We start from the raw sequence: 13,572 nt of genomic DNA on the forward strand, positions 1-13,572 counted from the left end.
ACAGCCCCACCCGAGAAAAGCTTCCCAGCTTTAGTGGTTCCCTGTCAGTCTTAGGTGGAGGAAGCTTCCTGATGTCAACCCAGTTTATGCCCTTGACGTTCCTGTACAGGCACTGAGGTCAGAGGAGAGAGTGGGTAGAAGAGGGCAAAGTCAGTTTTCCCCGGGAAGCACTTGTTTTAAGTTCAGAGCCTTTGGAAGTTTAAATAATTAGAAGTGTGGATGAGGGCATGAGTGTGTTCGCTCACGTGGAAGGCTTTCTGGTCATTCGAGTCTCTTTAGCACCTTGAGGAGGAGCCAGATGGCAGCACGTCAAGTCTGATTAGACTTTAAAAGATAAACCCAGAAAACAGAGAAGCACTTGTACACCTCCTCCAGACAATAAGGAAAACAACACTGGAATAATTCCCTAGGTGAGGTGAGAAGTTCAAGAGCCCCTTCTATCAGCTTGATGTTTACAGTTCCCCTAAGATGATCCTTCACACTTGGAATGTTTCAAACAATCGGCACTCCGCATTCCAAGAAAAGCTACTAATTTTTTCTCCTTCTCTACTGCAGCACTTTTCTGCAGGCTTGAGGCTTCTAGTGGCTTGTGAGTCCACAAGGACTCGGGAACATTGTGGAAATAGCCTCTACCAAGAAATGCAGCCATTTCTAAAGCAAAGGCAATTAGAGTTTCAAATGTCACCTTAAAAAAATCACCTGGATTTCCCTTAAAAATAATAGATGGCCCACAGACAGGCCTTGTCTTGAGGACGAGAATCATGGAGAAGTTCACGGAAAATAGGAGATGTTAGCTTGTTTGGGGAGGTCTGACAGCAGGGTAAAGAGAGGTACAGCCTAAGAGCTTGTGGGATGGGCTGCTCTAAGAAGTGAGCCAACCTGACTGACCTACAGACCCCTCCAGGAGTCTCAGCCCTGGGCAAGAAAGCAGGAACAGGGTTACTGGGGGTAAAAGCAAGATTGGTTGGAAGTCAGAGAATAGTTGGAGCTCCAGTTCCCTTCTCTACTCTAGACCACCAGAAAGTTATCTCTGCCCCACAACACTGGAGACCTGAGATTTGTTTCCTGGAAAAACAGAATCATTTGATTTCTGAGCTGGGGACCCCAGGCACAATGCAGGGCTGTTGTGAGAAGCGTGGCCCCAAAAAAGTATAAGGGGGAAATCTGAAAACTGAACCCAAGGATTCCCATCCACCTTTCTAAGCCCTACTCCCAGAGCCTCATGCTGGGGCCCAGCCTCGAGGCAGAACGTCTTCTTTTATGGGGAAACTGACGGGATTTAAAGGAAAGATCTACGGATATTGGCATCTGGGCTCTCCGGATGCGAGGCTGGCTTGGGAACTCCCCAGGAGAGACAGAGGTGACATTTCACTCATCCGCACTCCCAGAGAATTATGAACGGGTAGCTGAGGACACCTGACATCGTAAAAAGCTTCCAACATGAGTAAGAGAAGGACCACAACATACAAACAGCAACAACAACAACAACAACAATAAACTGCTTCAGAGGGCACAGAGGCAATAAAGGAATAGAAAAATCAAAATAGAATAGTTTTTTTTTTTTTTTAACGTTTATTTATTTTTGAGACAGAGAGAGAGCATGAACAGGGGAGGGGCAGAGAGAGAGGGAGACACAGAATCTGAAACAGGCTCCAGGCTCTGAGCTGTCAGCACAGAGCCCGACGCGGGGCTCGAACCCACGGACCGTGAGATCATGACCTGAGCCGAAGTCGGATGCCCAACCGACCGAGCCACCCAGGCGCCCCAAAATAGAATAGTTTATAATAGAAAGGGTTGAAACAAGAAAAGGAAACATAAAAAAGAATACTCTTGTTTTTTCAAGTTTATTTGTTTTGAGAGAGAAAGAGAGAGTACACATGAGTGGGGGAGGAACAGAGAGAGAGAGAGAGAGAGAGAGAGAGAGAGAGAGAGAGAGAATCCCAAGCAGACTCCCTGCTGTCAGCACAGAGCTTGACTTCACTCAGGGATTTGGGGCTGGAACCCATGAACCATGAGAGTATGACCTGAGCTGAAATCAAGAGTCGGACACTTAACCAACTGAGCCACCCAGATGCCCCTAAAAAAGAATACTCTTAAGACCAGAAAGAGCCCTTGAAAATTAAAAAAAAAAAAAAAAAAAAAAAAAAAATGTTGTATATGAAATAAAAACTCAATAGAAGAATCAGAAGATGATATCAAAGAATTTATCAAAAATAGAACAGCGACCAAAAACAAAACAAAACAAAAAAAAACAAACCCCAGAGGTATAAAAAATAGGAAATAATAGATAAGGAAATTAATACAGAAAAATATAGTCCCGTATGACTTATTGGGGGTTCCAGAAAGTGAACAGAAAAAAATAGGGGAGAAGAAATGATGAAGGATAAAAGTCATAAATGAAAGCTATGAATTTTCAGATTGAAAAGTTATCACTGGGTGCTCAACTAGAGAATTAATAAGATCCTTGCCAATACACATCATCTGGAATTTTAAAATACCAAGGAAAAATAAAAAATGCTAAATGAGGAACCTAGTCCATCCACAGGCCTGGGAGTCAGAATGACAGTGGCCTTCCCAAATTTTGCACTGGAAGTTTAAAGGAAATAAAGTTATGCCTTAAAAATTCTGAAGGAAGATGATTTTCAACTGTGACTTCTATTCTTAACTAGGAGGCAAGAAAATGTCTGGTTTTTCTGCTGCCGAGCTGCCCCAACTCCCTTCCAATCCTTCCAAACACAGTGGCTCAGATAAGAGAAAAATCTGTTTCTGTGTCCAGGAACAAGGGCAGATGTAGGTGGGCAATCTAGGAAGACAGCTCATTTCTACAAGGACACTGGGTGTTGGGCCGGTGGCGGGGGGGGGGGGGGGGGGTGCGGGGGGGGCAGGTGGAGGGGCGGGAGAAGTTCCAAGAGGCTGACCTAATCCATGTGTTCAAAGTTATCATCACCACCTAGTCCAAGCTCTACCCCCAGGGGAAAAGAAAGGGGGTGTCCTTTCAAAAGAAAGGATGGGACAGGGAAGTTGTGCCCACTGACTCTGTTGATAGCTCCTGGCCATGACCTAGTCTATGGTCCCACAGAAGGCTGGGAAATACAGACTCTTGCTAGGTAGATACATACCCACCTAAAACTCGAGAGGATCTATCTCTAATGAAGGGAGAATGGATATAGCAGTCTCTGTTATACCATTTGAACCACCAGTCAAAGGTGAGGGTAAGTAAAGATATTTCCGGACATGCAAGGATTCAGAAAAGTTATTTCCCAGGTGTCTCTTTTTGAAGGAAGCTATTAGATGACATACTCCACCAAAATGAGGGCTAAACAAAAAATAAAATAAAATAAAATAAAATAAAATAAAATAAAATAATACAGGGATAGAGAAAACAGAAGACTCAAAACAGGAAAATGATTACAAGCATTCCCAGAATAAAGCTGTACAGGAGTGTATATACAGGAAGCCAACCCGTATCAGAATAGGGAATGGGAGGAAGATTTTCAAGGAGAATGGCTCTAATACGTTTAAGCTTTTGAAAAAAAAAATATATAGATAGATGTATAGAGGTTGCTGGAGCATTTGGTGAAAATTAATGGGAGATGCATTAAAAAACAGGCAAAAGGAAAATAAGGCAATTATTAACTACGGAAAAACTGAAAGGTTGTACAAGAAAAGATGCGTTATTGTAGAAGTGACTGACTCATTATCAAGCATGCTCGGTATGAAACAATATTTGCATTGTGATAGTGATGTAAACATTGGCTACTCATTTAACCAAAATTTTGCCATGACTATTTTGGGGAATTGAAAAGAGAGGAAATAGGTTTTGTGTGGGAAAGTGAAGTCCTCATCTTTTAAGGTGGAAAGTCCACAGGAAATGTCTAAACTTGATAAATCAAGAAATTTATTGTATGTATATTATTCAGAAATAGGGTTGTAAATGCTAAGGAACCACATAGAAGAGGGAAGGGTGTGGGCATGGTAGGTTGGAAGAGGTAGATCAAAACATTTCTATCTTTATGGTTTTTTTTTTTTTTTTTGGTAATATTTGACTTTAATTACAGGCATTTATTAATTTTAAAATTTAAAAAATAATTCTAAAAGTAATCACACTTAAAGAGAATTTAAAGAATTAAAGGCTTTTTGAGTAAAATGAAACTTAGACGTCATATGATCCAATATTTCACCAAACTGAGGACTTTTTTTCTCAACATCTCAAATCACTTAAGATCTCTTTAAATACGTTTCTCAGAGTTGTTTCTGATATTGAGCCAGATTTTCTCCCTGCAACATCCACCTTGGCCTCCTTCCGTCTCACGTCCTCTGAGAGGTTCTTCAGGTCTGCATGGGCACCCCAGGACCAGGGAGCCCATTTCCTCCCAAAGGCAGCCATTCTTCCTCTGGAGTGGAATCAGTCTCTCTGTGGCTCCCATCCACCCGTCCTTGATCTGTGCATTCACCGAAGCCACTCAGACAAGCTCAGACCCTCTTCCTCAGGACATCCCCGAAGTTTCCTTGACAATAGCCATGAGTCATACTGGCTGAATCTTCTCACCACTCTACGAGGCTGGTCACGATGTCTCTCAAAGTGCTGTGACACATCTCGAAAATATCTCTACGTTTCACTGGAGAAAGATGCAAAATCGCACCCCAAGTGTTCTTGAGAAGGTCTGGGCAGTCCACGGGACCACACCGGTCTTAGCTGAAGCCACCTCATGCTGCTATCATGGGGGATAGAGGAAATTAACTTGTGAGAATTACACGGTCTATGTGTCCGCTGCTGCACAGAATTTGCACATTAAGAGAGTGTCTCAAGAACAAAGGCTGCTCTATTATCTCCAGAGAGAGGTCATTCAGAAGGAAATTGAGAATGAGCTTTGGCTAGCAGGGGGTAGCAGAAAAACAGCTCTCTCAGACTGCCAGGAGAGCCTCGATGATCCTGGCTGTGACTCTCCTCCTTCAGACAGAATTAACATCATTCATATGGCCAAAGATCTATTTTTCTTTTTCAGAGAACACCAAGGGATAAGCTTTACTCACCCTTCATCTTAGCCCAAGACACTCCCCCGAAGACCTCTCAGGATGCTCTTGGAGATTTGCTTCTCTAGGCTAGTTAAGGACCAAGGCATTGGATCATTGATAATTAATCCATTCTGCCTAGTGTTGTATTAGAGCAGGAAACAATGCTCAACCTAACAGTTAGCCATCGTGACCCCACCTCCTTCTAGAAAAAAAAGGTATTTAGATCAAGTTAGGTGAGGTAAGTAGCTCAAAGGAAGCGATGGACAAAGCAAGCTAGTAGCTAGACTTCCTGATTGCCAGGACAGCACCCTTTTGAGTGAATAAGTAAAGGAGGAGGTGTGTGCATTGGCTGGAAGACAAGCGAGGAAACAAGAAGGAAAAACACAGATAAGTTTCCTCCTTTGTAACTTATGAGCTCACACTGATCATGGAACGATTGCCACCTCCATGGAGGAACTTCTTTCTATACCCTTTTTTTTTTTCTTCTGGGAATGGAAGTCTTTTTATTGTCTTTGTGTAGGGGTATGGCCAGTTAGAAACCATTCCTTACTATGTGACTCTGAACCTTCCCCTTCTCATCCGTAGCATGTACCCTCATGCTCTGCAATCCTTTCTTCTTTTCTAACCTCCTAAATTTTGTGTAAAAATATTCAATGTAAGTCTCCCAAGAGCCACAGAGAAGAATTTTAATGGGCCAAACCTGCTCTTGTGATGTTTTCAATTTACCCAAAACCTAGATAATACTACTTACTAGGCTAACTGCAAGAATATGTAGGCCCTAATATTTGCAATGGCTCAAACGCAATAGAAAATTATTTCTTACTCAGGAAACAGTACCAGTGGGTAAAAGCTTTAGCAGAAGAGCTTTCTCTGTGCAGCCATTCTCAGACTCAAGATGGTGGAAGGTTTGCCATCTTTTAACACGTTGCTTACTGTCCTGAGCATCATCTCCATCCCTGCCAGTCAGATGTGGACACGAGCGTGGAGGGGGACGGCATGGAAGGGCTCTGTGGGCCAGGCCTGGAACAGGCACACATCCTTTCCCTTAACATTTCACAGGCTGGAACTCATCAAAATAACCATACTGAACTGCAAGCTTGAGGGGGGTGGGTGGGAAGGGATTGGAAAACATAGTCTGTGTTTGGTCTGTCAGTTTCCACATTAATCCTACAATAAGAGGGAGGGAGTGAACATAAAGTTGGGTAGACAGCTAACCATCATTGTCAGATGGATATTTTGTCAATATCTTTGGACATGAATCAAAGTAAAATACAATATTCTCAACTGCTATGTCATTCTACTTCAACAATTCTCATTAATTCTGTTCTTATAAGCAAATAGTTACCATTTTACATATTCAGCCAACATTTATTTGGCCTCTGTCTTTAAATGAATTGCATCCACCATTTTTTTCCGTCATTAGCTTATTTTAAAAGACCAGTTACTTATGACCCACTTACGTGTTAAATGTTACACCAGATGTTGGGGATATATCAATGAACAAGACAGACAAGTTTCCTGCTCGCATGAACCTAAGATTCGCATGGAAGACAGGTGGCAATAGGTAATTAATAGACTAAAAATACATTGAATAATCACAATACTAAAAGAAAAGTAAAGCAAGTAGTAAGAAAAAGAATGTCCATTAGCAAATTGGACAGGGGGGTTGGCATGTCCTCTTTGAGGAGGTCGCATTTAAGCCAAGACCTGAATGACAAAAAGGAGATAGTCATTTTGAGGTCTTAGTTAAGAACTTTCAGGCTCTGAGAATGGCCAGTGAAAATGCCCTGGTGTGGCAATGGGCGTGACCACGAGAGACAACGCAAGTGTGGTTGAAAAGTTGTGGGTAAGCGGAGGGCATGATAAGAGTTGAGGTCAGACTTCTTGGCATAGAACCAGATCATAAAGCATCTTGGAGGCTGTACTAAGGGGTTTTGATTTTAATTTTATTCCAAGTGCAATGGGAAACAATTGGAGGGGTTGAATCAGAGAATGACTTGCTTCCATTTTGCTTTTGTTTTTGTTTGTTTGTTTGTTTGTTTTTGTTTTTGTTTTTTGGTACATTCTGGCTGTTATGAGCAAAATGGATGGAAGGAAGCAGGAGAGGCAGGGGTGGCACTTAGGAGGTCTTTGTCATGGTCCAAGATAGGGTGATAGTAAGCTTAGAATATGGAGGAAATAGCAGAGACGAATGAAGGCAGGAACTGGTGAGTATTTTGGAAGTTCTATGGTCTAGACTTGCTAAAGGATTTGTCCTGGAGGGAATGAGAAAGTGAGGAATCACAATTGCCTCTTACATTTGATACATTCACTTACTTTCATCCTCTTATTCAATCATAGATATTCCCCAGAAGAAAGCTTCTTAGGGTCTAGGCAAGGGGCCAGGAGTCTGGCTTCTGTTTTCTTGTTTGCTCTTTCATTTATTTGCCTGGACAAACTCTTTCTTGCTCTTTAATTTTTGTGAGAAAGTGAAAATAGCCTCCATCTCTTACCTAAGAAACCTGGTGAAGGGTGATAAATTGATACTATTTTCTGTAACAAAATTCTAATAGGAACACAAGATGTTCTTCCAGCCCAGTGACACGTCCGGAGAATTTGAATGTAATCACACTGTAGCATATTTCTTTGCCCTTTTAAAATGATGATGACTAACTGTCTCCCATGGGCGCGAGTTACATTTTAGACAAAGGGGAGAAATAAAATAATTCTTGACTTGGGACAGTTAATATCATTTAATTGAGTCATAGCTGCATAGACCACAGTCGAATGTACACAGAACTCTAAGGAGAATTTTTTTTTACCTCAAAAGGATGCTTCTCTGTCCCTTCGTTTTCTTGCTCCTTTGTTAAAAAAAAAAAAAAAAGTGTCTTCTGTTGTCTTCTGATTTGAGTCATGCAGCAGAGGAGAAGCTTACAAGTGCATGTGAGGATATCGGCTGTCTTAGCAGAAAGTTTTAGGCCCCAGAGATGATGGGATTAAGGCTTCAGGTATACCAGAAAGCCGAACAAGATTGCACACAGGCTACCCTTTTGTTTGTAAGAGTTTTGACTCCACAGAATCATAGACTCAAGATTGCAGACAAACCTTAGTGATTTTTGTGCCAACTCTTTATTAACCAACTCAGTTGCAATTTTGTGTTTTAGAAAGTCAATTTCTCATTTGGGGGTGGGAGAAACAGAAAACAGAAGATTTGTATGTAGTCGGAAAACTTTGCCTTCTACGATCCCTTTTCCCCAAATTTACCTTTGGTCATTCAGTAGTGGTACTCTCCTACTTTTCAGTAAGGTTGCTCTGAATTTTGCTACCAAGTATTTCTAAAGCTGGTATTTGAGACCTTATGTGTCTGATAATGACCACTCATATTAGAGCAAGATGCATAGCTCTTTATACCATTAAGCAAGAAAATTCTTCTGATAATTTGTTAATAGAAGGTCATTTCTGTTGTTTTGGTCTTACAACTTTTTCTATAAAGGAACAAAATGTATTGTGCAACCATTATTTCTAATTATTTCCTCCATGTTTTTAATTCCTTCTTTGATACCTCTGAGTATTTAAAATAATTTTTATACTCTAGAAAATAATCCTATTATCTTAAATTTGGGGGAGCCTTTAATCTGCTGTTTCCTATGTATTCTCTCTCTGTCTCTCTCTCTCTCTCTCTCGGTATTAATTTCCTTGGTTTTTGTAATTTTAGGTTTTGAGAACAATGTCTGTAGGGTTTTAGGGTTTACATTTCCTCTGGGAGGTATCACTAACCTGTACAACTTTTGTTTTAAATAAAATTTTAATTTCAGAATAGTTTTAGATACACAGAAAAGTTGCTGCGATATCACGGAGGGTTCCCATATACACTGTTCCCAGCTTCCCCTATTATTAACATCTTACATTAGTATGATGCATTTGTTATAACGAATGAGCCAATATTGATACATTATTATTAACTGAAGTCTATAGTCTATACCTTACTCAGATTTCCTTAGTTTTTAACTAATGTCCTCTTTCTGTTGTGGGATCCTATCTGGAATACCACACTGCATTCAGTCATCCTTTCTTCTCTAACTCTTCTAGACTGTGACATTTTTTTCAGACTTTTCTTATTTTTGATGATCTTGACCCTGTACCTCTCGTGAACCTAAAAGGGTGTTCTCAAAATGTATAAAGAAAAAGAGTCCAAATTACAAAAAGAACTGGCAAAGCCACAATTACGGTGGAAGGTTTTAACCTCACTCCCTCAGATTTAACAGATCAAGTAGGCAAAAGCTTAGTAAGACATAGAACATTTGAACATCGTATTTATCAATCTTAATCTAGCGCAAATACACGGCCAGAGCCCTGCATGTCCAAATGAGAGAAAACCCACTCTTTCAAGCATACATAAAATATTTACAAAGATTGACCACACACTCCTCCACAAACCAGGTTTCAGCAAATATAAAAATCAGACCATGTTCCCTGATGACAGTTCCTAGATTAGAAATTAATTATCAGAGATAATTAAAAACCCACATGCATTTAAAAATGAAAGAACACACATAAATAATTTATGCATCAAATAAAGCATTAAGGTTGTACTTAGAAAATTTAGAATGGACTGAACAAAAATGTGTCAAAACTTTTGGGATGCAGCTAAAACGGAACTTAGAAGGGACAGTTTTGCCTTAAAAGGCAAAATTAAATTTTTATAAATTTTAAAATCATTAAAACTTTTTTACGCCGCAAAAGAAGAGAGTCTAAATTCAATGCACTAAGCTTATTTCTTGAGGAAGATAAGAAGATAAAACCAGAGAAGCTGGACATCTGGTTAACATGGTAAATGGAAGGAAGGCCAAAGACCACGGGCGCTTGGGGCTCCTTGAGGTATGCGCATGTGCATGCAGCACGCACAGCGTTAGATGCGCTGCGGCGGGCAAGGTTAAGACATTCCTTTCATGCAAAAAAAGGCAAAAGAATAATATAATGTCATTCATATATCCATCAATGAGATACAACAATTTTAACTTCTGGTTATATATTCTTTTTCTTTTCTCTCTCTGTCTACATGGTTTTTGTTTGTTTGTTTTTTCTGTACCATTTCAGGGTAAGTTTTGCCATGAAGGAAGCCACTTTACCTTAAACACTTCAGTATTCATCTCCTAAAAATAAAAATCGTCTTTCACTGAACCACAATGCTATTATCACTTCCAAGAAGATTAATAATTGTTCCATGGTATCATCCAATATGGAGTTGATATTCAAATGTTCCTAATTGCCCCAAGAATGTCTTTTCACAGTTACTTTGATTTTTTTTTTTTTTCCCCAAGCAGATCTGAGGCTAGGCTCGCATGTTGGATTTAGCTGTCATATTAGTTAGGGTTCTCCAGAGAAACAAAACCAAGAGGAGATATATATAAATTTATTATAGGGAATGGGCTCTGCAGTTGGCAAGCTAGAAACTTCCAAGGAGAGCCAAGCATAGTTTCAGTTCAAGGCTGGCCGGCTTAAAAAGCTGATGTTTTAGCTCAAGTCTGAAGGCAAGGAAAAAACTGGTCTCAGCGTGAAGGTTGTCCAGTACAAGGAAATGTTTCTTACTCTGCCTTTTTTCTTTTTTAAAATTTTTAATGTTTGTTTATTTCTTGAGAGAGAGAGAGAGACAGAGCATGAGCGGGGGAGGGGCAGAGAAAGAGCGAGACGCAGAATCTGAAGCAGGCTCCAGGCTCTGAGCTGTCAGCACAGAGCTGGGCTCAGGGCTCCATCCCACGAGCATGAGATCATGACCTGAGCCAAAGTCGGACGCTTAACTGACTGAGCCACCCAGGCACCCCTGCCTTTTTCCTATTCAGTCCTTCAACTGACTAGATGAGGCCTACCTACATTATGAAGAGGAATCTGCTTTACTCAGTCAGCAAGTTCAAAGGTGAATCTCCTCCAGAAACACCTAGAACCACGTTTGACAAAATATCTGGACATCTCATGCAGTTGAGTTGCACATACAATTAACCATCACAGTTGTTACATCTCTTCAGAGTTTAGACTCCGAAGAAGTTCTCCCATATTGTTTTCATTTTTTTTTAATTGTATTTATTTTTTTTTATTTTTTTTTTCTCACATTGTTTTTAAATGTGATTGACTCTTTGAAGGGTGAGATGGCTGTCCTATGGAGCATCCTACGTTCAGGATTTTTCTGATTACTTCTTGATGGTATCATTTAGCTTGTTCTCCAGTCCCTCATATTTTCTAGACACTAGAAGTTAGGTCTGGAGGGGATTACCTGTGTTCAGATTGAAACTCTTTGGGTCAAAAATACATCACAGAGGATGCCAGAATTCTACACTGCAGTACATAGAGAGGGGCCTAATGCTAGCTTAAGCTATCCCACCATCAGTGAGGCTGAGTTTGCTCACCTGGTGAAATGTCACCACCAGACCTTTTTATTGCAATGATATATTTTCCCATTTGAATTAGTAATTTGCATGGTGATATTTTGGCACGGTGTGAATATTCTGTTGCCTACAACTTTTTCCCTGCTTTAGCTCCCTTTGATGACCCTTGCCTAAATCAGTTATTATACTGGAGCTTAAAAAAAAAGGAGGATTTTCTATTTCCATCATCTCACATACATGTATTAGTTTGGGGACCTCTGGATACAATTCAAGGAATTTGAGTTCTTTTTCTGTATGCAAAGCAGAGATTTTACACAAAGAAATTTAGAGAACACGGAGAGGCTACAGGCCTTTTATGGAATTTGTGCCAAGATTCCAGAGTTCCATTATTATTTGCTCAGCTCTGAAACTCCCTACACAGACAGCGACTTGAATCGGCACATTCATCCCAACCAGGTGAGACCTTTTGTGGAAGAAGTGTGGGCCCTAAAGCCCTGGCTGTAAGTCTTTCCCAAGAAAGGATGTATGAACCTGAGCAGCTTCTCAATTTTGATCCTTAACTTTGCAAGCAGCTCTAAGGCTTTGTTTCTACGAAGAAAAAAAAGAAAAGGAAAAAAAAAATCTATTTCCACTGCCTTAACATGTCTTAAACATCCCTAAAAAATGCTGTTTTTTTTTCTGACTCATGAATTCCACTCCTAGAATTTCTCCTGAGTAAACTGTATAAGAACGTATCTATAACATCTCAGTGTGGTTTATTTATTTATTTATTTATTTTTATTATTATTTTTTAAAAAAAATTTTTAACGTTTTATTTATTTTTGAGACAGGGAGAGGCAGAGCATGAACAGGGGAGGGTCAGAGAGAGGGAGACACAGAATCTGAAACAGGCTCCAGGCTCTGAGCTGTCAGCACAGAGCCCGACGCGGGGCTCAAACTCACGGACTGTGAGATCGTGACCTGAGCCGAAGTCGGCCGCTTCACCGACTGAGCCACCCAGGCGCCCCTCAGTGTGGTTTATTTAAATAAATCATATAAACGATCTTAAGGCTGAGCAAAAATATTGGCTAAATAAATTTTTGTGCAGCTAGACAGTGGATATTATGAAGCTATTACAAATAGTATGCAGAAGTATGTTTAATGACAATAAAAAATTTTCACTATGCAAATTAGGCCCAAGGGCAAAGACCAGTTCCCTTCCAGAAACCTCGAGGCTCCGATGCAGATGTGCAGTTTCAAAGCTTGGGGTTGCCAGACACCAATTACTATCAAGATGGAGCTTCGGTTCAGCTGGGATATAAACGACATTATTGTACAGGGGATTGTCTAGTCCTCTCCCCGACAGAATCTGTGTCCCAGCTCCTTTTAGCCCAAATGTCTGATATGCTGGCTGCTCGCTTCTGCCCCGCTGTTCTCTTTTTTCAAGCTCCTCCTGAATTAACTTCACTCATGTGGCATAGTGAACAATGTGGAATATTGTCAGATTCACAAGAGGAGGCAGTGGAGAAGACTGCTATTTCCCAGTGCATAGGAGCTCACCTTTAAACTCCTCATGAGACCTGCCCCTTCTTCCACACCCATTTCCGTCCACACCTTGGCTTTGCACTGCCCCCGCCGAGCAATCTCTCCGGAGGCCTCTTCAGCAGAGCAATTCCCTGTTTGCATATCCTTTCCCGGTCTTTAATACCATCTTTAAATATGCCTGTGGCCAATATACTGAGGGTGAAGGTTTTTGTCTACCCTCAGCAGATAAAAGAACCTCCAGCTACCTGGGTCCACCCTTCTTAGGTAAAGAGAGGTTATAAATTACAAATATTTCTCTCCAGTGAGCCATCTATTAAATCGATGTTCTATTATTAATATATATTTTTCTTATGTAATAAATGCAAAACAAAAAGAGAATAAAGGTGGCCTTTTCGTGGCTCAGTCCAGAGCAGGCACTGGTGAAAGTCTAGTGTCCAGGGTAGGCAGGCCCGAGGTAGAACTGGCCAAAACAAGATAGGTCCCAGAATCAGAAGGACCAGAACAGTCACTGGGTGATGAGGCCAGGGACATGGGACAGGGATCGAGACAGGAACTCTGTTACTGGGATTGGATTAGAAATTGGGAGGTTCAAGTTTCAGCCAGGGTTCTTTTGGTTGTGATAGGAACAAAATTCACATGTAAGCAAAATAGAATGTGTTGGCTCATCTAATAG

Source organism: Panthera onca, chromosome C2, assembly GCF_046562875.1.
Source record: "Panthera onca isolate mPanOnc1 chromosome C2, mPanOnc1 haplotype 2, whole genome shotgun sequence".
In the NCBI taxonomy this organism is placed as follows: Eukaryota; Metazoa; Chordata; class Mammalia; order Carnivora; family Felidae; genus Panthera; species Panthera onca.